This window comes from Bos indicus, chromosome 7, assembly GCF_029378745.1.
Source record: "Bos indicus isolate NIAB-ARS_2022 breed Sahiwal x Tharparkar chromosome 7, NIAB-ARS_B.indTharparkar_mat_pri_1.0, whole genome shotgun sequence".
NCBI lineage: Eukaryota > Metazoa > Chordata > Mammalia > Artiodactyla > Bovidae > Bos > Bos indicus.
In genome coordinates this window covers 110,160,553-110,182,852 of record NC_091766.1, presented here as the reverse complement: position 1 = coordinate 110,182,852, position 22,300 = coordinate 110,160,553, and the positions used below count along the sequence as shown (strand labels likewise).

At 40.8% G+C, this 22,300-nt stretch overlaps 1 protein-coding gene and 1 non-coding gene across 6 annotated transcripts in view; one reads left to right on the top strand and one right to left on the bottom strand.

Moving 5' to 3' along the window:
- Positions 1–22,300, bottom strand: part of CAMK4 (calcium/calmodulin dependent protein kinase IV) — a 255,441-nt gene that overhangs the window by 170,223 nt on the left and 62,918 nt on the right. The window lies entirely within an intron of this gene.
- TRNAC-GCA (transfer RNA cysteine (anticodon GCA)) lies at positions 9,200–9,271 on the top strand. Its single transcript has one exon. It is a non-coding gene; the product is annotated as a tRNA-Cys (tRNA).

The window sequence follows — 22,300 nt, the reverse complement described above, 5'->3', positions numbered from 1 at the left end:
GGGGGCGGGAGAAGAAGGGGACGGCAGAGGATGAGATGGCTGGATGGCACCACTGACTTGATGGACGTGAATTTGAGTGAACTCCGGGAATTGGTGATGGACAGGGAGGCCTGGCGTGCTGCGATTCATGGGGTCGCAAACAGTCGGACACGACTGAGCGACTGAACTGACTGAACTGACTGAATTAAATTTTAAAACAGAAAAACAAACATTTAATAAGCAGTTAATCTAGGTCAGGCATTGTGCCATGACCTGCACTTGCACTATCTCCTCTATTTCTCAGAACACACGGGCATGGTTTTATTTTACGCCCATTTCACAGATGAAGACTAAAGCGCAGAGTGGTTCCTTTCTTGCTGGAGTTCATTCAATCAGCAAGAGGCAAACGAAAAGACAGAGAAGGGAATGGCACCCCACTCCAGTACTCTTGCCCTGAAAACCCCATGGACGGAGGAGCCTGGTAGGTGCAGTCCATGAGGTCTCGAAGTGTTAGTTCTTTTTGTTTTGCTGCTGCTAAGGCGCTTCGAGAACAGAAATCCATCCCACATTTTTAGTTCTCTGAGTTATCTAAACAACAGTATAAGTTTTAATCTGACTTTCTAAATATACCAAGAGAACTGGCAGTGAAAAAATACCAAAGAAATAAACTTTAAAACTGCAAAGGAACAGCAACAGCACCACAAACCCACCTCAGTGCTACTAAAGATTGGGAAGACTGACAAATCATCCGCATTGACTCGCTACTGGAATGAGACCAGACAGCAGCAAACACAGCTGTTTTTACATAATATCTATAATTACCAGGCTTTGAGAAACTTCTCTAGGAAAGCAGGGAATCCTTAAACTTTTAAGTGACAGCGCTGCCCTGTGAACACAGGTGTGGTGCTGGCTCTACAAAACCAGAATATTTCCCTACACGTTCAGTGGGAGTCACAGACTGTCCAGCTGGTCTCCCGTCCATTATGTAGCTTTTATACTACCCCCTGCACCCTTTTTCCTTTCGAAGGAAAAAATGGGTTAACATATCACCTGTCTGGAGTTTTTCTATTCAAAGCTCAATTAATCTTCAAACAGAAATCACAGAGATAAACAGCAAGCCACGCAGCATGCTAACACCAGCACTGTCTCTCTGCAAGTCTCCAGAGCAGCAACTACGCAGGTGGTGGCTGCCGCATGGCAGCAGGCAGCCCCTGAAAGCAGCCGATTTTAGAAACTATGAGGGAGAGGAACTGGAGTAATTATTTTTCCTTTTTGCCTTGGACCTGGTTACAACTTAATGCCAGCCAAACTGATGCCGCTTCTCCTCACAGTGCAGAGGGGCTTGGGGGAAGCTCAAGAGGGGAGGCTTGAAGTTTTCACATTCACTTAGACAGCACTCTGATTATAGAAAGACTGATGACTGTTAGATTCTTTAATAACAGTTTCTCTGCACATAAATTTCACGCTTTAAATTCAACTGCATTTCAATGGCACTCTTAGGAGAGGTCCGTGTGAGGTCTGCCATGTGCCTGAGAGAATCATGCTCACCACTGCCGTCAGGTAACACAGACCTGGGCTCAGCCCCGGGGCTGGGAAGATCCCCTGGAGTGGGGAATGGCTGCCCACTCCGGTCTTCTTGCCTAGAGAATCCCACAGACAGAGGAACTACGGTCCATGGGGTTGCAAAGAGTTGGACACAACTCAGTGACTAACCCAAGAAGGCAATGGCACCCCACTCCAGTACTCTTGCCTGGAAAATCCCATGGACGGAGGAGCCTGGAGGGCTGCAGTCCATGGGGTCGCTAAGAGTTGGACACGACTGAGCGACTTCACTTTCACGCATTGGAGAAGGACATGGCACCCCACTCCAGTATTCTTGCCTGGAGAATCCCAGGGACAGGGGAGCCTGGTGGGCTGCTGTCTATGGGGTCGCATAGAGTCGGACACAACTGAAGTGACTTAGCAGCAGTGACTAACACAAACTTTGCTATACAAATAAGTCAGTCAGTCAATGAAATTCAACAAATAAAACCACAACACAGATAAACCAAATGTGCTGAGTGGAAAGTAAACTACATTTCAATTATTATATTTTTTATCTGCTGCTACTGCTGCTAAGTCACTTCAGCTGTGTCCGACTCTGTGTTACCCCATAGACAGCAGCCTATCAGGCTCCCCCGTCCCTGGGATTCTCCAGGCAAGAACACTGGAGTGGTTTGCCATTTCCTTCTCCAATTCATGGAAGTGAAAAGTGAAAGTGAAGCCGCCTAGTCGCGTCCGACCCTCAGTGACCCCATGGACTGCAGCCTACCAGGCTCCTCCGTCCATGGGATTTTCCAGGCAAGAGTACTGGAGTGGGATGCCATTGCTTTCTCCTTCAAATGACTGGATGCTTAATTTTATTTTTCCTTTCAAAATGATTAACTGGGTTTCATTTTGAGATTATAGAAGGCATTTTTAATGAGTTCAATATCTAGGGCTAAAGCCCAGATAATTAGTTTTTTTCCCACTGCATAAATGATTTCAAGAATATTGTACATAATTGACTTTTTCTAAAATCCGAGTCAACCAAACTGAACATGTCTAGATCACGTCATGTTTTTCCACTGCACTAAATTTTAATGCCAGAGATGCTTTGCTGTCATTTGGAACTGATTTTCAAAAACAGTGACTCCCAAAATTATTTTAAATTTTACCTGCAAACTCTGTGACATCTAGATAAATATCCATAAATAAATAAATAATAATAACCACAGGAAAATAATTTTTTAAAGGGAACATTGGTTATTTCATAAAATAAAATTTTATTCTGCAATCCTTATTTTTACCTCCTTTCTTATAATTCTACATATTTGGAGTTTAAAATCCTAGGCTTTTAAGGTAACATATTCTTTTAATAAATAGGTTACACTTAAAAACAATAATTAAGGTCATTCTAATCCCAGATATAAGTGGAATAAAATCAGGGCTTATAGTTCCTTCACCACTCTAGTAAGAGTTTCATTAACATCCAAATGGAAATAGATCAACATGTACTACCAGAGCCACTCTTTGTTAATTCTTACTCATTGTGACTGTTTTACTGTGTAAGCATGTATGTAAATCATTCTATAGAATGAGATGAATTACTCTCAGAAAAAGTCTTTGTTGTCATTCCCAGTAAATAATCTTTTCAGTTACTGCTAGGCAGGGGTTTTGCCTGAGACAGGTAGAAGCAAACAGACAGCCTGGCTGGGTGAAGGAGGAGAGCTCGTACCCTCTCAAGGTATTTGAAGGGGGTTGGTTAAAAACATAATTAGCTGCATCAAATCCTTTTTCAGTAGGTGGATTTTGATTAGGAGTCAGTTCAAACCACAAATTTGCAAATTTTCCCAATGGTAAATAAAATTTTAAAATTATGGTCACTGAGTTCCTGAACACAAGGACAAAGACGTTTTTAATCCATTTTGGCTCCCAAGAGGCTTTCCTCCCTTGAAAGTTAACTGGTAATTTTGATGCAAACACATTCAACTAAATCTAATGTGAAATGCAGTTCAAATTTTTGACAGGAGAGTTCTTATGACACGTTAAAAGGTCATGTTAAAGTAACCTAATTTTCCCTTGATTCCAACATTTACAATCCCGTATTTTTTCACGACATCTCTCAAGGTTATTTAAAAGAGGTTGCAAAAGTTTAAACGAGTCAACTCCTTAAAGTGATGCATGCAAGTTTGGCAGTTTCCTTAAAATACTGGAAAAAAAAAAAATCCCACCCACTGGTTCAGTAAAAAAGTCAATTACATTCTTTTCTTCAGCAATTTGTCTATGATATCTACCACTATAGTATCAATGGCTAAGAAGCAGATGGTAAATTAAATATTTCAACAAAAGGAGAAAATAAGACATTTTATGTAATTCTTTCCTTTGTGAAGAACGCCTGGACAAAAAGACTATTACCACACTGCAAGGGTGATCTACACTTCATCAATGACTTCATTTTTACTAAAACAATACACATCACTAGATGCTTTCTTCAAAAAGAAAATTATAGAACCTCAAAATAATTCAAACAACTAGGCAAAGTGAAGAGTCATGTTCCCAGACAAGGCAACGTTTCAGATGTTCAGGAAGAAAGAATGGAAGCATCTTCTTTTGCAACCAGTCCACATGAGCTCTCTCGCTCCTGTATTTTTCACCTGTATTAACGGCAGCAACTCTACCTTGTTTTACAAATCTTACAAGCAAAGCAATCCCACGATGGAGACATTCACAGACAATTTAGCAGACACCAGCACAGACGTTTCTGTGACTTCAGTTAACTTAATCGTCTCAAACTTGGTCTCATTGCTCAATCTCTTTCCTCATTCTCTTTAGCCTTTAGGTGAAGAGAGTGATGAAAATGAGAAGGTGCAAAAAGGGCCTAAGCATAAGCCCAACTCTAGCTGTCTCCTGGGTAGAGCTTGGGGCGGTGTGTAGGCTTGCTCCATGGGTGGAACCCTCAAGTCTGTTCAGCATAGATCCAACTTCATAAGACTGTACAAATAAACTAGGCAACCAAAAAGAAAATCCTGTTCGCTATCACATATAAAGCATGTGAGTAGGAGTCAAAGAAGGCTTTTAAAAATATTAATACATGTACATGGGGAGTAATCATATTGCAGAAGTCATTTATTTCCACATTCTCCTGTTTTATAGTATTTAGAACAGCACTGTCCAACAGAAGCAAAAACTGCTCTCTCTGAATGCTAACTACATATGTAATTTAAAATTCCCAGCAGCCACATTTCTTAGGTAAAAAGGAACAGGTTACAATTAATTTTAATAATATTTTCAATAGTCAATGTATCCAAGTTTATATCCAATATAAATTGAATTTATCCAAAATTCATTTCAACATGTAACCAATACAAAATTACCGTGATACCTTACATTCTTTTTTGTTCTTATGCTAGGTCTTAAATATCTAGCATGTATTTTACACTTAAAGCACATCTCCAGTCAGACCAGCCACACTTCAAGTGCTTAGGCGCTGCACACCTGGACGACAGCACAGCCGGAATGGGAAGGGGACTCAGACTCACTACTGTCGCTCGGCGTGTTGCCCTTACAGCCAAGTCCTTTTATTCTTTTCAGCGAACTGCACAATCAGACACTCACGCTTAGAAGACAGGTTCATTATCCAGTTCACGTCTGGAATTACGCTGCTGCCCAGAACACCTTCTCCTTTCCTTCCACCTTTTTAAGTTTCACCCACCCTCAAAGTCATCGCTCAAATTTCCACCTCCTCCTACAGCCTCACACAAACACACAAACTCCAGTGTTTCTCCCAAAGCATTTCCTTCCTCTTCATTCTCCCAGTCCCCGGTACAAACCTCTTACCGCCTAACGTGGCTGCTTGCATTCATTAGGCACTCAATGATTTCATGTTAAATAAAGGAAAAAGTCACTTGCACATTTATTTCAATGCTTAATTTGTACAGTAAACAAAAATAGTAAAAAAAAAATCTATTTTTTATTTAAATGTTATTTTCCATAAAGCAAAGTGTTAGTCACTCAGTTGTGTCTGACTCTTTGCAACCCCATGGGCTTTAGCCTACCAGACTCCTCCGTCCATGGATTTTGCAGACAAGAACACTGGAATGAGCTGCCATTTCCTTCTCTATGGCAAGATAGAGCCATATTTCAAACTTCTTTTTAAGATGGCAAGTGAGCAAGTGAGTGAAAGTCACTCAGTCATGTCTGACTCTTTGCAACCCCATGTACTGTAGCCCTCCAGGCTCCTATGTCCATGGGATTCTCCAGGCAAGAATACTGGAATGGGGTGCCATTCCCTTCTCCAGGGGACCTTCCTGACGCAGAGATGGAACCTGAGACTCCTGCATTTCAGACAGATTGTTTACTGTTTGAGCCACCAGTGTTAACAGTACTTTTCTTCAACTCAAACCTAGAGCCTCCTTTGTCCTATGCTAAAACATTGCTGGTAGACGGAACACAGGAGCTACACAAAACGAATGACAGCAGCAAAACGTGGAACCCTTTCGACCATGGCCTAAACGATTAGCTGGGGTGATGAGAAAAATTTGGCCACAAATCTCTACACAATCAACAGTATAATTTTTCTCTCCTCTTTCCAAACTATGGTATAAACACACACACACACATTTGGTCACTTAGGAGGAGTAAAGGATCAATAATATTAAATGTCAGGACTAACATTTGTTCCTTGGACCAGCTACTTAGAAAGTCAGCACTGATTTTAGTGACAGTGGTTTTCTGGGAGTACTATAGAGAGAAAAAGCATTTGTAGAGGGATGAGAATTAAATGGAGGTTTAAAAAGCAGGAAATGTGAACTTGCTCAGTTGTGTCCGACTCTTTGCGACCCTGTGGACTGTATGTAGCCTACCAGGCTCCTCCGTCCATGGGATTCTCCAGGCAAGAATACTTGGAGTGGGGTGCCATTTCCTTCTCCAGGGGATCTTCCCAACCCAGGGATTGCCTGCATGGCAGGCAGATGCTTTATCCTCTGAGCCATCAGGGAACACAGAGGAAGAAGTGCCAAATATTTTTAAGTTGTTCCTCCCTTCAGCCACCACACTTGCAAAGCTTAAGGAAATGGCACAGGGTCAAAGGGGGACTCGAGCACAATCTTGCCTTTCACTGAGTTTTGAACTTCATTCTGCAGTCCTGTCTTCTCATTGATTCCAGCTGGCTCCAGAACGTTCTACCTACCCACTTTGACCTTTATTTTCTAATTCTCATCATGGTCTTGTTTTAGAGTTCTCTCTTGGAAGCATTTTCTTAACTAAATCCTTGTTTGTTTTTTTAACCTTGACCACAACGTGCACTTTTTTTAACCTGTTCATACTAACCCTTAGGTCAACTCTGCTTCCATTCCTGGGCCTCGGGCCTCCTGTTTGCTGTCCCTCATGCCCCTCTGCTCTCATGGACAGTGTCCCACCTGCGAAACTCAGACCTGAGTAAAAGATGACAGATGAGAGAAGAAAGATAATGAAATTCCCTCACTGGACAGAGTATGATCATAGCTGAGTTCCCTAGCTACACTTACAACTCCGCAAAAAATATCAGTTCAGTTCAGTGCAGTCGCTCAGTCGTCTCTGACTCTTTGTGACCCCATGAATCACAGCACGCCAGGACTCCCTGCCCATCACCAATTCCCGGAGTTCACTCAGACTCACATCCATCGAGTCAGTGATGCCATCCAGCCATCTCATCCTCTGTCGTCCCCTTCTCCTCCTGCCCCCAATCCCTCCCAGCATCAGAGGCTTTTCCAATAAGTCAACTCTTCGCATGAGGTGGCCAAAGTATTAGAGTTTCAGCTTTAGCATCATTCCTTCCAAAGAAATCCCAGGGCTGATCTCCTTTAGAATGGACTGGTTGGACCTCCTTGCAGTCCAAGGGACTCTCAAGAGTCTTCTCCAACACCACAGTTCAAAAGCATCAATTCTTCAGTGCTCAGCCTTCTTCACAGTCCAACTCTCACATCCATACATGACCACAGGAAAAACCATAGCCTTGACTAGACGACCTTTGTTGGCAAAGTAATGTCTCTGCTTTTGAATATGCTATCTAGATTGGTCATAACTTTCCTTCCAAAGAGTAAGTGTCTTTTAATTTCATGGCTGCAGTCACCATCTGCAGTGATTTTGGAGCCCCGAAAAATAAAGCCTGACACTGTTTCCACTGTTTCCCCATCTATTTCCCATGAAGTGATGGGACCAGATGCCATGATCTTAGTTTTCTGAATGTTGAGCTTTAAGCCAACTTTTTCACTCTCCACTTTCACTTTGATCAAGCAGCTTTTTGGTTCCTCTTCACTTTCTGTCATCTGCATATCTGAGGTTATTGATATTTCTCCCGGCAATCTTGATTCCAGCTTGTGCTTCTTCCAGCCCAGCATTTCTCATGATGTACTCTGCATATAGGTTAAATAAGCAGGGTGACAATATTCAGCCTTGACGTACTCCTTTTCCTATTTGGAACCAATCTGTTGTCCCATGTCCAGTTCTAACTGTTGCTTCCTGACCTGCATATAGGTTTCTCAAGAGGCAGGTCAGGTGGTCTGGTATTCCCATCTCTTTCAGAATTTTCCACAGTTTATTGTGATCCACACAGTCAAAGGCTTTGGCATAGTCAATAAAGCTGAAATAGATGCTTTTCTGGAACTCTCTTGCTTTTTCCATGATCCAGTGGATGTTGGCAATTTGGTCTCTGGTTCCTCTGCCTTTTCTAAAACCAGCTTGAACCTCAGGAAGTTCAGGGTTCACATATTGCTGAAGCCTGGCTTGGAGAATTTTGAGCGTTACTTTACTAGCATGTGAGATGAGTGCAATTGTGCGGTAGTTTGAGCATTCTTTGGAATTGCCTTTCTATGGGATCAGAATGAAAACTGACCTTTTCAGTCCTGTAGCCACTGCTGAGTTTTCCAAATTTGCTGGCATATTGAGTGCAGCACTTTCATAGCATCATCTTTCAGGATGTGAAATCGCTCAACTGGAATTCCATCACCTCCACTAGCTTTGTTCGTAGTGATGCTTTCTAAGGCCCACTTGACTTCATATTCCAGGATGTCTGGCTCTAGGTGAGTGATCTCAAAGCAATCTCAATTAAGTGTATTGTACATTAATTGCATTTCAATAAAAAGTACACTGATCTTACTGCAAACTATTTCCTTATACTATTCTTGATTTACATAGGATTCAATTTGATAATGTATGCTTATTATATTATCTTTATTATATTTTATTATATATTTATTATATTTATTATCTTTAGGTCTTATCACCTAGCTACAGTAGAGGAAGTTCTGTATTCTTCACCCAAAGGGATCTAACTTAATCCCTAGTAGCTGCTATTAGCATAAGGGCATTTTGGATAATGCTTTATTTATCTCTACAAATGTGTCCATAATTTATCTCCTTGATGTTTGCAATAGCCTAGTTATCTTGGTAGGGACCTGCATCATCTCCACTGGGCAAATAAGGAAACTGTAACACAAGGAAACACATCTGATATCATTACTGTTCTATAAGACACACAGATATGTATAAGATATATCCTGTTTTACAGAGCAATTTTAAGGAACAGAAATTTTTATTTTTCATCACAGATAGACAGCTATCTGAAGGTTTAAAAGGAAAATGTTTTGTTTTGGTAATGCAAATATGACAGATATCCTATATATCGGAAGGCAGCAGGATATCATAGGGCTTCCCTAAGGCTTCCCTGGTGGCTCAGATGGTAAAGCGTCTGCCTGCAATGCAGGAGACCCAGGTTTGATTCCTGGGTTGGGAAGATTCCCTGGAGAAGGAAATGGCAACCCACTCCAACACGCTTGCCTGGAAAATCCCATGGATGGAGGAGCCTGATAGGCTATAGTCCACGGGGTCGCAAAGAGTCGGACACGACTGAGCAATAGGTTCTATTATCTTTATTTAGAATGTACCCATAAAATTTTTAAATGGTCAATAAAGAATTTTTAAAATAAAAGATGTTGAAATAGACATTATTTCATGATTGTAAATGCTCTCATTTCAGAGCACTTTGAATAATATTAAGCAACACTCCTTCCTTAGGTGCTATGGAGAGCACTGTACTTCATTCATCTGGAGACACTACCAGGAGAGAGTTTAGAAAATACGAATGAGCTGTTAAACTGCCTTCATGATCATTTGAAAATTAATTGCATGGTATCCACAAAGGCTTGAATATGAAAAAAGAAGAGGATGTTTTACCGATGAAAGTTAAATTCTAAAGTTCTTCTAGAAAGAACTCATTTTTACAATAGGATTCTAATCTAGGAAATCTTTAAGAAATTGAAATTCTGCTGTGCCGTTTAGTCAAAAAAGTGTCTTGAGTCTTTTGTACCTTAAAGAAGCTTGAGAGAAAAATTGAAACTCCACCACGCAAAGCTACTGAATGTGGCATTTTTGCCAATTCTAAGTAATTATGAACAGGAAGAGTTTTCCTTTTATAATGTAAAAAAGGCTCTAATCAAATCCAATTCTGCCTCCAATAACCTATTTCTTGATTTATGCCATACATGTGTCTATAGTCACATACTGTTTCAGGACTGATGACTGATCACCTTTTCGGTACCATGGACAGGACCGGAACTGATGGGACAGAGTCAGAAATGCTTGGTCCTGCAGAGACTGGGTCGGTCACACAACAGCATCTCCCAAAGGCTGTAAAAGTCACAGAACAAAGCCAAAATTTTGAATGTTGTTCTGTTTTGTTCAAAATTCTACTACTTGACTACTGATATATTTTCACCCTAGATCAATTTCTTTCAAGCCACAGGTTATTTGTCTATACATGCTAATTTATTGTTGTTTTTCAGTCACTCAGTCGTGTCTGACTCTTTGCGACCCCAAGAACCACAGCATGCCAGGCCTCCCTGTCCTTCACTATCTCGTGGAGTTTACCCAAATTCACGTCCATCCAGTCAGTGATGCTGTCCAACCACCTCATCCTTTGTTGCCCACTTCTCCACTTGCCCTCAGTCATTCCCAGCATCAGGGTCTTCTGCAGTGAGTTGGCTCTTTTATCAGGTGGCCAAAGTATTCCAGCTTCACCTTTAACATCAGTCCTTACAAATGAATATTTAGGGTTGACACCCTTTATGACTGATTGGTTTGATCTCCTTGCAGGCTAAGGAACCCTCAAGAGTTTTCTCCAGTACCACATTTTGAAGACACCAATTCTTGGGTGCTCATGTATCTTTATGGTCCAACTCTAACATCTGGACATGACTACTGGAAAAACCGTAGCTTTGACTATATGCACCTTTGTCAGCAAAGTGATGTCTCTGCTTTTTAACGTGATGTCTAGATTTGTCATAGCTTTCCTTCCAAGGAGCTAGTGTCTGTCTTTTAATTTCATGGCTGCAGTCATTGTCTGCAGTGATTTTGGAGCCCAAGAAAATAAAATTCATCACTACTTCCACTTCTTCCCCCATTTATTTGTCCTGAAGTGATGGGACCGGATGCCATGATCTTAATTTTTTGAATGCTGTTTTAAGCCAGCTTTTTCACTCTCTTCTTTCACTGTCATCAAGAGACTCTTTAGTTCCCTTTCGCTTTCCGCCATTAGAATAGTATCATCTGCATACCTGAGGATATTGATATTTCTCCCAGCAATCTTGATTCCAGCTTGTGCTTCATCCAGTCTAGCATTTTGCATGATGTACTCTGCATGTAAGTTAAATAAGTAGGGTGACAATATCCAGTTTTGTCCTACTCCTTTCCCAATTTTTACCTAGTCCACTGTTCCATGTCCAGTTCTGTTGCTTCTTGTCCTGCATACTAGTTTCTCAGGAGACAGATAAGGTGATTTGGTACTCCCATATCTTTAAGAATTCTTCACAGTTTGTTGTGATTCAAACACTCAAAGGCTTTAGCATAGTCAATGAAGCAGAAGTAAATGTTTTTCAGGGACTCCCTTGCTTTTTCCATGATCCAACGAACATTGGCAATTTGATCTCTGGTTCCTCTGCCTTTTCTAAACCCAGCTTGTACATCTGGAAGCTCTTGGTTCACATACTGCTGAAACCCAGCTTGAACGATTCACAGCATAACACTGCTGGCGTGTGAATGAGTGCAACTGTGCAGTAGTTTGAACATTCTCTGGCATCGTCCTTCTTTGGGACTGGAATGCAAACTGACCTTTTCCAGTCCTGTGGCCACTGCTGAGTTTTCCAAATTTGTTGACTTACTGAATACAGCATTTTAACAGCATCATCTTTTAGGATTTTAAATAGCTCAACTGGAATTTCATTACCTCCACTAGCTTGTCTGGTTCTAGGTGAGTGACCACACCATCATGGTTATCCAGGTCATTAAGATCTTTTTTGTATAGTTCTTTTGTGTATTCTTGCCACCTCTTCTTAGTCTCTTCTGCTTCTATTAAGTCCTTATCATTTCTGTCCTTTATTGTGCCTATCTTTGCATGAAGTACTCCCTTGATATCTCCCAACTTTCTTGAAGAGATCTCTAGTCCTTCCCCTTCTTTTTTTTCCCTATATTTCTTTGCATTGTTCATTTAAGAAGGCCTTCATATCTCTCCTTGGTATTCTCTGGAACTCTGCATTCAGTTGGGCATATCATCTTCCCTCTCTCCCTTGCCTCTTCCTTCTTTTCTTTCCACAGCTATTCATAAAGCCTCCTCAGACAACCACTTTGCCTTCCTGCATTTCTTTTTCTTTGGGATGGTTTTGGTCACTGCCTCCTGTATAATGTTATGAAGCTCTGTCCATAGTTCTTCAGGCACTCTGTCTACTAGATCTAATCCCCTGAATCTATTCATCACTTCCACAGTATAATCGTAAGGGATTTGATTGAGGTCATATCTGAATGGTCTAGTGGTTTTCCCTACCTGCTTCAATTTAAACCTGAATTTTGCAATAAGGAGCTCATGATCCGTGGCACAGTCAGCTCCCAGTCTTGTTTTTGCTGACTGTATAGAGCTTCTGCATCTTTGGCTGCAAAGAATATAATCAATCTGCTTTCGGCATTGAACATCTGGTGATGTCCATGTATAGAGTCTTCTCTTGGGTTGTTGGAAAAGGGTGCTTGTTATGACCAGGGTGTTCTCTTGGAAAGACTCTTGTTAGCCTTTTCCTTGCTTCATTTTGTACTCCAAGGTCAAACTTGCCTGTTACTCTGGGTATCTCCTGACTACCTACTTTTGCATTCCAGTCCTGTATGATGATCAGAACATCTTTTTTGTGTGTTAGTTCTAGAAGGTCATATATGTCCTCATAGAACTAGTCAACTTCAGCTTCTTTGGCATTAGTGGTTGTGGCATAGACTTGGATTACTGTGATGCTGAATGGTTTGCCTTGGAAACAAACCAAAGTTATTCTGTTGTTTTGGGGATTGCACCCAAGTACTGCATTTCGGACTCTTTCGTTGACTATGAGGGCTACTCCAATTCTTCTTAGGGCTTCTTGCCCACAGTAGTAGATATAATGGTCATCTGAATTAAATTCGCCCATTCCCATCCATTTTAGTTCGCTGAATCCTAAGATGTCGATGTCCCATCTAGTCGTCTCCTGCTTCACTATATCCAATTTACCTTGATTAATGGACCTAACATCCCAGGTTTTTATGCAATTTTGTTCTTTATAGCATCAGACTTTACTGTCACCAACAAACACATCCACAACTCAGCATCTTTTCTGCTTTGGCCCAGTCGCTCCATTCTTTTTGGTGCTGTTTCCACATTCTTCCCCAGTAGCATACTGTACACCTTCTGACCCAGGAGGCTCATCTTCCAGTGTCATATCTTTCTGTCTTTTCATATTGCTCAAACGGTTCTCCAGTCAAGTATACTGGAGTGGGTTGCCATTCCCTCCTCCAGAGGACCACGTTTTGTCAGAACTCTTCACTATGACCCCTCCATCTTGGGTGGCCCTCCAGAGCATGGCTCATAGCTTCACTGAGTTACACAAGCCCCTTCACCATGACAAGGCTGTGACACATGAAGGAGATGCTAATATATAGAGTAGTCTTATAAACAAGATGTAAGTTTATCTTGGAAGATACTCATTTGATAAAACAATCACAGAATGCAAATGCAAATTTAAATAAATGAAAAAAAGCAACTGACAGCAAAGATTAGTTAATTATCTTTCCCTGTTAAAAGATTTGCTGAACCAGGAATTCCTGATTAGGACTTCTGTATATATAAAGGCCACCATGGAAACTTTCGTATTTTCCTGAGGGCTAGAACGTGGGAGTGATATTAACAGAACTGTCTTCACTAGACTTAAATATCCCCTTGCGTTTCCTGAAGGCGAGGCTTGACTTCTTTCAGAGGAGGCTTGTGTTGAGCTGCCAGATGCTTCTTTCTCTAGCACGGTCAATGAATATGTATTGATATCTGCCATATCCCCAGGGGTGGAGGTGGGAGTTTGAGAGGGTGCCAAAAAAGCTGCTAATTTTCTGGAGGAAGGCACGGGTCTTGTTACTTGCTTGTGTTTTTAGCAAGTGAATTTCCTAAAAGAAAATATGTGTTATCTTGCCAAATAAAAACAGCTTTGAGGGCCTACCTTCATTTAGTATTATATTATTAATCAATGAAACAATTAAAAGTAAAAATAAGCCAGACAGAGAAAACAGATAATGCACAGCATCATTTATATGTGGAATCAAAAAACTTAAAAAAAAATCAAACTCATAGAAACAGACAGTGAAGAGGGCTGGAGCCTGGGGAAAAAGGGAGAGGCTGCTAAATGGGTACAAACTTCCAGCTGTAAGATGAATCAGGTCTGAGAAGCTAACGCAAAACATGGTGACTACAGTTCCTGTGTGCGTGCTAAACCACTTCAGTAGTGTCCAATTCTTTATAGTTCACCAGGCCCCTCTATCCATGAGTTTCTCCAGGCAAGAACACTAGAATGGATTGCCATGTCCTCCTCCAGGGGATCTTCCTAACCCAGGTATCAAACCCATGCCTCCTAAAGCTCCTGCGTTGGCAGTGGGTTCTTTACCACTAGCACCACCCGGGAAGCCCACTGTAGTTAACACTGCATTTAATTGACATCTGCTGAGAGAGTAGAACTTAAATGTTGTCATACACACACGCACAAAGATAAATATATGAAGTGCTGGATGTGCTAATTAACCAGATAGTAGGACTCTTTTCACAGTGGATACAATAAAAATAATACAAGAAACAACTCTTATTTGAAGGAAGTTACTATGGTCAACTACACAGTAAATAAAAATCAGTAACAGAAAAGAACTCACCGTTTATTTAAAAACCCTAATTTTAGTTGTACGCTTCAACCTCATTTTTTTTAAAACAGTTTGACCAACAGGAAAAAAAAGTTGCTGGTGTGAGTTGTCTTGGTTCCTTTTTCATTTCCTGCTCCTTCTGTTTCCCAGACAACAGTTGCGAGAAGGAGGAGAAGCCCAGCTGCTGAATATTTTAAAATATTGTAGCTTTCTCCCAGCAAGTAATTTCCAAGATATACTTTGGAATTACAGAGTAGAATATTCTTTCCTATATTTTTAATGAGCCATAATTCCACAACAGCTTTACTAAGTATTGGGTTGGCCAAAAAGTTCGTTGAGGTTTTCCAGAAGATGTTATGGGAAGATCAAACTTTTTGGCTAACCCAGTACCTAAATGTCTGCCTTCTTATGGTAGAACTTTTACAGATATGTACCTGAGGTGATTTCAGCTTGCACACCACCATGATGCACCAAGCTGGAGGCTAAAGGAGACACCGTTGTACCTAAGTTTAGAGTTCTTAAACTTAAGCCAGAATTCAACATGCTTCACTTACAGTTTTAGAGTAACAGAGTACAGACAATGAATGTCAGATTGGGAAGAGAGCACGGTGGCACATCTAAATGGTAAATGAAAAATCTGCTGAGTGTGAAGGGACACGGAAAACTGTTATGCTTTTAAGATATGTAAGTCAGATTTGAGAACCCCTCTCCCCTTGCCGCTGGGTTCTTTTACTACTTTAAAGTCTTAAATAAAAGGATAAAAGGGGAAAGCCAATTTTGGAGAATTATTATAAAGAGTTAAGTCTAAAAGTCAGAACAACTGCAAATAAGCCCTACTAAAACAAGCAGCTGGCAATATATTTTTAATTCACAATTTAGATCTGCATAGGCTTTTAAAGTCATAAATTTCTAAAGTGAAATTTGCCTCCTAAAGCTTTATATGATGAGTTATTTCCCTGTAATAGACATCAGAGCTGTATGACATTCAGCCTTTTATTACCTTGAATTTAAAGTGAAAAATATAACAGCTTCATACATTGAACAGAACTTAGCAGCATCTGCAGCAATTTCATAATTAGTTACAATAATAATAGCTCAACTTTTTAGAATTTTCTTATGAAGAATGCAACCTGCTTTTTAAAAAAGGAGGTTGGGCACATGGAACTCAAGCACCAAGGGATTCTGCCACAGGGCTTCAGATGCTCTTCTAAGCCCTCACTGGATTCTCTCCAATATACTGGGAATTGGCTCCATTTGCAACATAATATAGAACAATGCGCACCAATTTTTCTGTTCCTGTAGCTTAGATAGTGCTAGTATTCTTACGATTATCACCATCATGCTTTTTTTCCTGAGCAATATATATCTCAATCATGACTCAGAAAACCACAGGATGAAAAATGAAAGAGAGAACGTGCAGTCTTGAGTCTTTTACGTTGCTCCTTCTGATTACACATATCACATAAATGTTAAATAAAAAAAGAATGTAAAAAATATACATGCCCTAATGCAGCTATTTAAAATTACACACGCATGTATGTATAAAATAACTAGAAGGTATTATGCAAAGGTAAATGTGATGGAATTAGGGGTGATTTTCCCCCCAAATTTATGGATTATGAGTACCATGCTTAAGGTTATGAGGTTTGTGGTTTTAAAAGCTCACAAATCATTTATATAGTCCTTAACTTTCCACTGTAAGAATGTTAAGAGACCACCATTTCCATTCATTCATAACTGTGAGCTCTCTATGTGTATTTGTTTGAATACATTAGTGAATGAACAGGTTACTGAACAAGTAGACAAATACAAACCAGTGAATAAACTTTCCACCATTTTTAAGAAAGCAAGTCATTTTTAAAAGCTACAAGAACACAAGGATACCAAATATAACCTAATCTTCCGTAAGTATGGCTATTTTCCTTCTGAAATTTAAATTTACATATAAACTTGAGTTTAAAAAGTCTATAAACCTTGAAATGAATATTTTCCCAGGGAAGCCCATTCAACAAGGAACTGAACGTGTGTGTCAGTTATCAAGGACTGGCAACTTGGTCCTCTGACTCTAAGGGTCCAGAACAGTGTGTGGCACATATTTCTTCATACACATTGTGGCAGGAAAGACGAAATGCCAGTGGCAATGGTGTCTCTTTTACTGCTTTTTAAACAGGAGAAATCACTGGGTATATTCCTCTGAACATCAGTTCTACTGACTTCCACAGTAATCATGTCCTTGCTCTGCCAACTCATCCAACCTAAAACCGTTTACTGGTAAGCTCTTGCTACACATGTCCTTATTTTACACACCATACATACCTGTCTTATACAGGAGTGTTTTTTTTCTATAATAATCTGTGGCTGATACTGTATAGTTTGAAAACGTAACTCTTAGAGGAACGTAGATAAATTCAAATGTGATACAGATATAGGAGTTTACTGAAAATCAATCTATTTTACACACACCATAACCTTTGAGGGTGACATCATGGAGAGAATTATGAGAAGACATTGTCTCTGGCGTTACTGTAAGACTGACTGATTGTACCCACGCAGTGTTAGCATGACATAGCTTATGCATTTATGGTGTGATGGAAATTAAAATTCACTGAAATGTGCATTTCCTTTGTTCGCCTGCCAACCACATATTATGATGCAGGACATTAGAAACATAAATATATACCCATTGTGGCTTTTTATCTTCTTTTCTTAAGCAACTGAAAGTTACTGTAAGACACGTTTTGTGTAATGTTTATAAAATAGCATATTTTCAAGAGAAACCCAAGATCTCAAACAATTAATAAGTATCACTTCAAAGGCAGATAATGAAAATACCTTGAAAAAAACGTTATGTACAAGTTTAAAGATAGTAATCGAGCCTTCAGATACTATAAGGCACCAAGGAGACGGGTGCTGCAAAGACATGATTGAGCAGGAATTTCTACTTGCTTTGGTTAACTTTAAAGAAAAGTGACAGTGTGTGTCTACAGATATCAAGAAAGAAATTGATTTTTACACAGGAAAACATCAGTCGTTTCTTAGCCCTTTGCCATTGTCATTTTAAAACGTGCATTATATTTCTTCTGATCACAAATATATTTCTTATTTAATATACAAAGAATAAACAAACATAAAGAAGAAAATAACTTAAGCACTGGACCACTGTTAACAGTATTTTACAAACTCGCATTTTTTGGCCACATAATGAACACTGCTCCTACATTCAATCATTAAATCCAATGCATATTAACATTAGATGATTTGACATAAAGATAAGTGATTCTTTAAAAAAACTGAGCTTACTTCACTTATAACTTTCAATCTCATGTATATATAAACCACAAAAACATGGGTTCTGAGATTCTTTCCTTAGAACTCTAAACATAAGGAGCTATGTGGCATTTTCCAAATTTAAATGACATTTGGACTATAAGCCCAAGTCTCATGACAGAATCCAACTCTGTATGTGTGGTTCCTCAAGTTTTAGATACTCCCCTTTATATAAATCTCAGAGAGAAGTGTGATTTTAGGGCCTAAGATCAATAGCAGAGGACTCTCGGCATCTTACCTAACGTCTGCACAGTGTCTCTCCCGTCTCCTGCCGTGGGGCTTCCCTCCTGACACCACACTGCCTCACCCGGCACTCAGGGGTGTGCGACCCACAGGCTCGGGCCAGTAACACTCCTTAACGGTCCTCTGTGACCAACTCAACAGCCAGTGGGCAAATCCTTCCTCTGTGCTCGCCCCTCATCCTTGCCTCCGAGGTAGAGTCCTGAGAAGCGTTTATAAGGCTTCTCATGGGATAATCGCATGGAATCGGGCAACCCGTCACATTCAGTGCTCGCCAGCAAAATAAAGCATCTTCATATCAGCTCTCCTCCATCTTCTAGTTGACTTCTCTTTTCCCTCACTCCTAAAGCCTGGGGTTTAATCCTCTAATTGAAGCCTGGGGTTTAATCCTCTAAATGACACCTCATAAGAATTTGGCCTCAGGCTCTGACGTCTGTCTGGGGACCATTTTACGACAAGAGGTACAAAATGTTCATGCTGGTGGAAAATAGGGGCAGGATCATGAAAATCACTGGTCTTACTTCAAAGATGAAAAGCAGGTGGCTTAAAAACACAACAAAATGACAAGTTATTAAATTATTTTAACTACCAGCTCAGGGAAAATTCCATGAAGTTGACAATTGCACTCATCTCACACGCTAGTAAAGTCATGCTCAGAATTCTCCAAGCCAGACTTCAGCAATATGTGAACTGTGAACTTCCTGAGGTTCAAGCTGGTTATAGAAAATGCAGAGGAACCAGAGATCAAGTTGCCAACATCTGCTGGATCATGGAAAAAGCAAGAGACTTCCAGAAAAACATCTATTTCTGCTTTATTGACTATGCCAAAGCCTTTGACTGTGTGCATCACAATAAACTGTGGAAAATTCTGAAAGAGATGGGAATACCAGACCACCTGACCTGCCTCTTGAGAAACCTATATGCAGGTCAGGAAGCAACAGTTAGAACTGGACATGAACAGCAGACTGGTTCCAAATAGGAAAAGGAGTATGTCAAGGCTGTATATTGACACCCTGCTTATTTAACTTATATGCAGAGCGCATCATTAGAAATGCTTGGCTGGAAGAAGCACAAACTGGAATCAAGATTGCTGGCAGAAATACCAATAACCTCAGATATGCAGATGACACCACCCTTATGGCAGAAAGTGAAGAGGAACTAAAAAGCCTCTTGATGAAAGTGAAAGAGGAGAGTGAAAAAGTTGGCTTTAAACTCAACATTCAGAAAACGAAGATCATGGCATCTGGTCCCATCACTTCATGGGAAATAGATGGGGAAACAGTGGAAACAGTGTCGGGGCTCCAAAATCACTGCAGATGGTGACTGCAGCCATGAAATTAAAAGACGCTTACTCCTTGGAAGGAAAGTTATGACAACCTAGATAGCATACGGAAAAGCAGAGACATTACTTTGCCAAAAAAGGTCAGTCTAGTCAAGGCTATGGTTTTTCCAGTAGTCATGTATGGATGTGAGAGTTGGACTGTGAAGAAGGCTGAGTGCCGAAGAATTGATGCTTTTGAACTGTGGTGTTGGAGAAGACTCTTGAGAGTCCTTTGGACTGCAAGGAGATCCAACCAGTCCATTCTGAAGGAGATCAGCCCTGGGATTTCTTTGGAAGGAATGATGCTAAAGCTGAAAGTCCAGTACTTTGGCCACCTCATGTGAAGAGTTGACTCATTGGAAAAGACTCTGATGCTGGGAGGGATTGGGGGCAGGAGGAGAAGGGGACGACAGAGGATGAGATGGCTGGATGGCATCACTGACTCCATGGACGTGAGTCTGGGTGAACTCCGGGAGTTGGTGATGGACAGGGAGGCCTGGCGTGCTGCAATTCATGGGGTCGCAAGGAGTTGGACGTGACTGAGTGACTGAACTGAACTGAACTGAGGAATGTCTATTCTCCAAAGTGAAAGTGAAAGTGAAAATCCCTCAGTCGTGTCCCACTCTTTGCGACTCCATGTCCATGGAATTCTCCAGGTCAGAATACTGGAGTGGGTAGTCCTTTCCTTCTCCAGGGGATTGTCCCAACCCAAGGATCGAATCAGGGTCTCCAGCATTGCAGTCAGATTCTTTACCAGTTGAGACACAAGGGAAGCCCGACCAAGGTTTAGATATTGAACCAATGGTATATATATAGCATTGCACTGGTTTGGAACGCACAAGTCTGGGAATTCAAGGGGAGAGGTGGGGTTGACTTTTCTCATCAATACTCCCAGTGGCCACTGTAGAATCTGTACTTCCTGTTCACACAAGCTTACACTCTGCCAGGGTTAGGCTCCTAGGAAGACACTACCTTCTCAGGAGATACTGCAATGTTCCTCATACTTGAAGCTCGACAGACAAATGAGTTACTACATTATCAGGGGTAATCAACCTTAATCATCAAGAGGAGCTACAGTTTCTGCTGCACAGTAGGGGTGACTTGCTGGCATCTCATGGTGCGTCTGTGATAATGGTGAATGGGCAAGTGCAACAGCTATATAAGCATCAAAAACAAAGGTTTAGATCTCTAAGAAATATGAAACTATCCACCAGGCAAGCAACCAAGACCGGCTGAATTGTTGTCCAAAGAGTAAGAAAAAGTCTAGAACTGACGCTGAGAGAAATCTACAGTGCACATAAACTGCAGTGTTGGGATTACCTGCAACAACGGAGATTACTACTTGCCTCACTATCCCTCCTGCCTCAAGTCTTCTAGAGATTGTGACAGGTCATTACCTTAAGGGGCTACTGAGGAGGATGTCTGGTATTCTCAAAAAGTAAAGTCCCTGTGAAACCCGGATAGCTTACCTCATACCTGTGTTGCAGCCTCTGCAGCCACCATGAGCTTTCCCACGGCACTAGCGGGTGCCACTCAGCACCACGTGTGTGAACCCAGGAGTGTGGGTGAGTTAACACCCTTTGGGTGGGCCTTTAGCCAGCAGGAAACAACAGCTAGCAGGTAACTCTCTTCCCTTTTCTCTCCTGCACTGGAAGATCCTGAGAGGCATTTCCCGCTCTTGCGGACAAGCCCCTGCGATGCAGCAGGCCGCTGCACACGGGGCAGCCTGCTCAGCGACGCTTCCTGTCTTTCCTGCCCTCCTCTTCTGTGCCACTCGTCCTGTTCCTCACGCCTTCTCTCTAGGCCTGCACTTCCTAATGAAGTCAGAGCAGACAAACCCTCTGTCCTATGCTCTGCTATAAGGAAAAGGGAGACGAAGAGCCTGAAACCAAAATACGTAAGAGTATTTTCATAAATCAGCATGAAAAAGACAGCCAAAGTAACAGAAAACTGGGCCAAAGGCCTGAACAGAAGCGACATAAAGAGAAAATCTGAACAGGCGAAAACTGATGAGACAGTGCTCAGTGTGATTTGTAATTATAAGAATGCAAATTAAGATAACTAAGGCACTAAATCAAAATACTGTCGTTTGTCAAACTCATGAAGCAATTTAGACTCTCATACAGTATCAGTGGTGCTTTCAGTAGATATAATATCTTTGGGAAAAAAGCTGAGCATTATCTAATAAAGTGAAATTATGCATCCCCTATGAGCATCAATTCCACTTCTGATCATCCACCCTAGAGAAACTCACGTATACTGGGTTACAAAACAAGATGTTCAGAGCATCATTATTCGTAATAGCCAAAACTTGGAAGCAACCCATCTTTCCAGGAACAGCAGAACAGAAAAATAAATTGTGGTTTATGTTTACAATAGAGTACTATACAGCAATGAAAATAAATAGCTACAACAATACCCAAAACATGAATACATCTTAACAACTTAATTTGAGCAAGAGAAAAAACCAAAACAGTATTACTGCATAATTTTTTATATAAAATTCAAAACAGGCAAAACTAAACTATATTATTTAGAAATGCAAACGGTAAAATTACAAAGGAAAGTAAGGAAGTTGATTAGCATAGAAAGGAAAGGAATATGATTGGGAAAAGAAAGGCAGGAGGCTCCTGGAGTGCTGATAATTATCTATTTCTCTATATTTATGGGGTGTTTTTGGCAATAAAAAGGTTA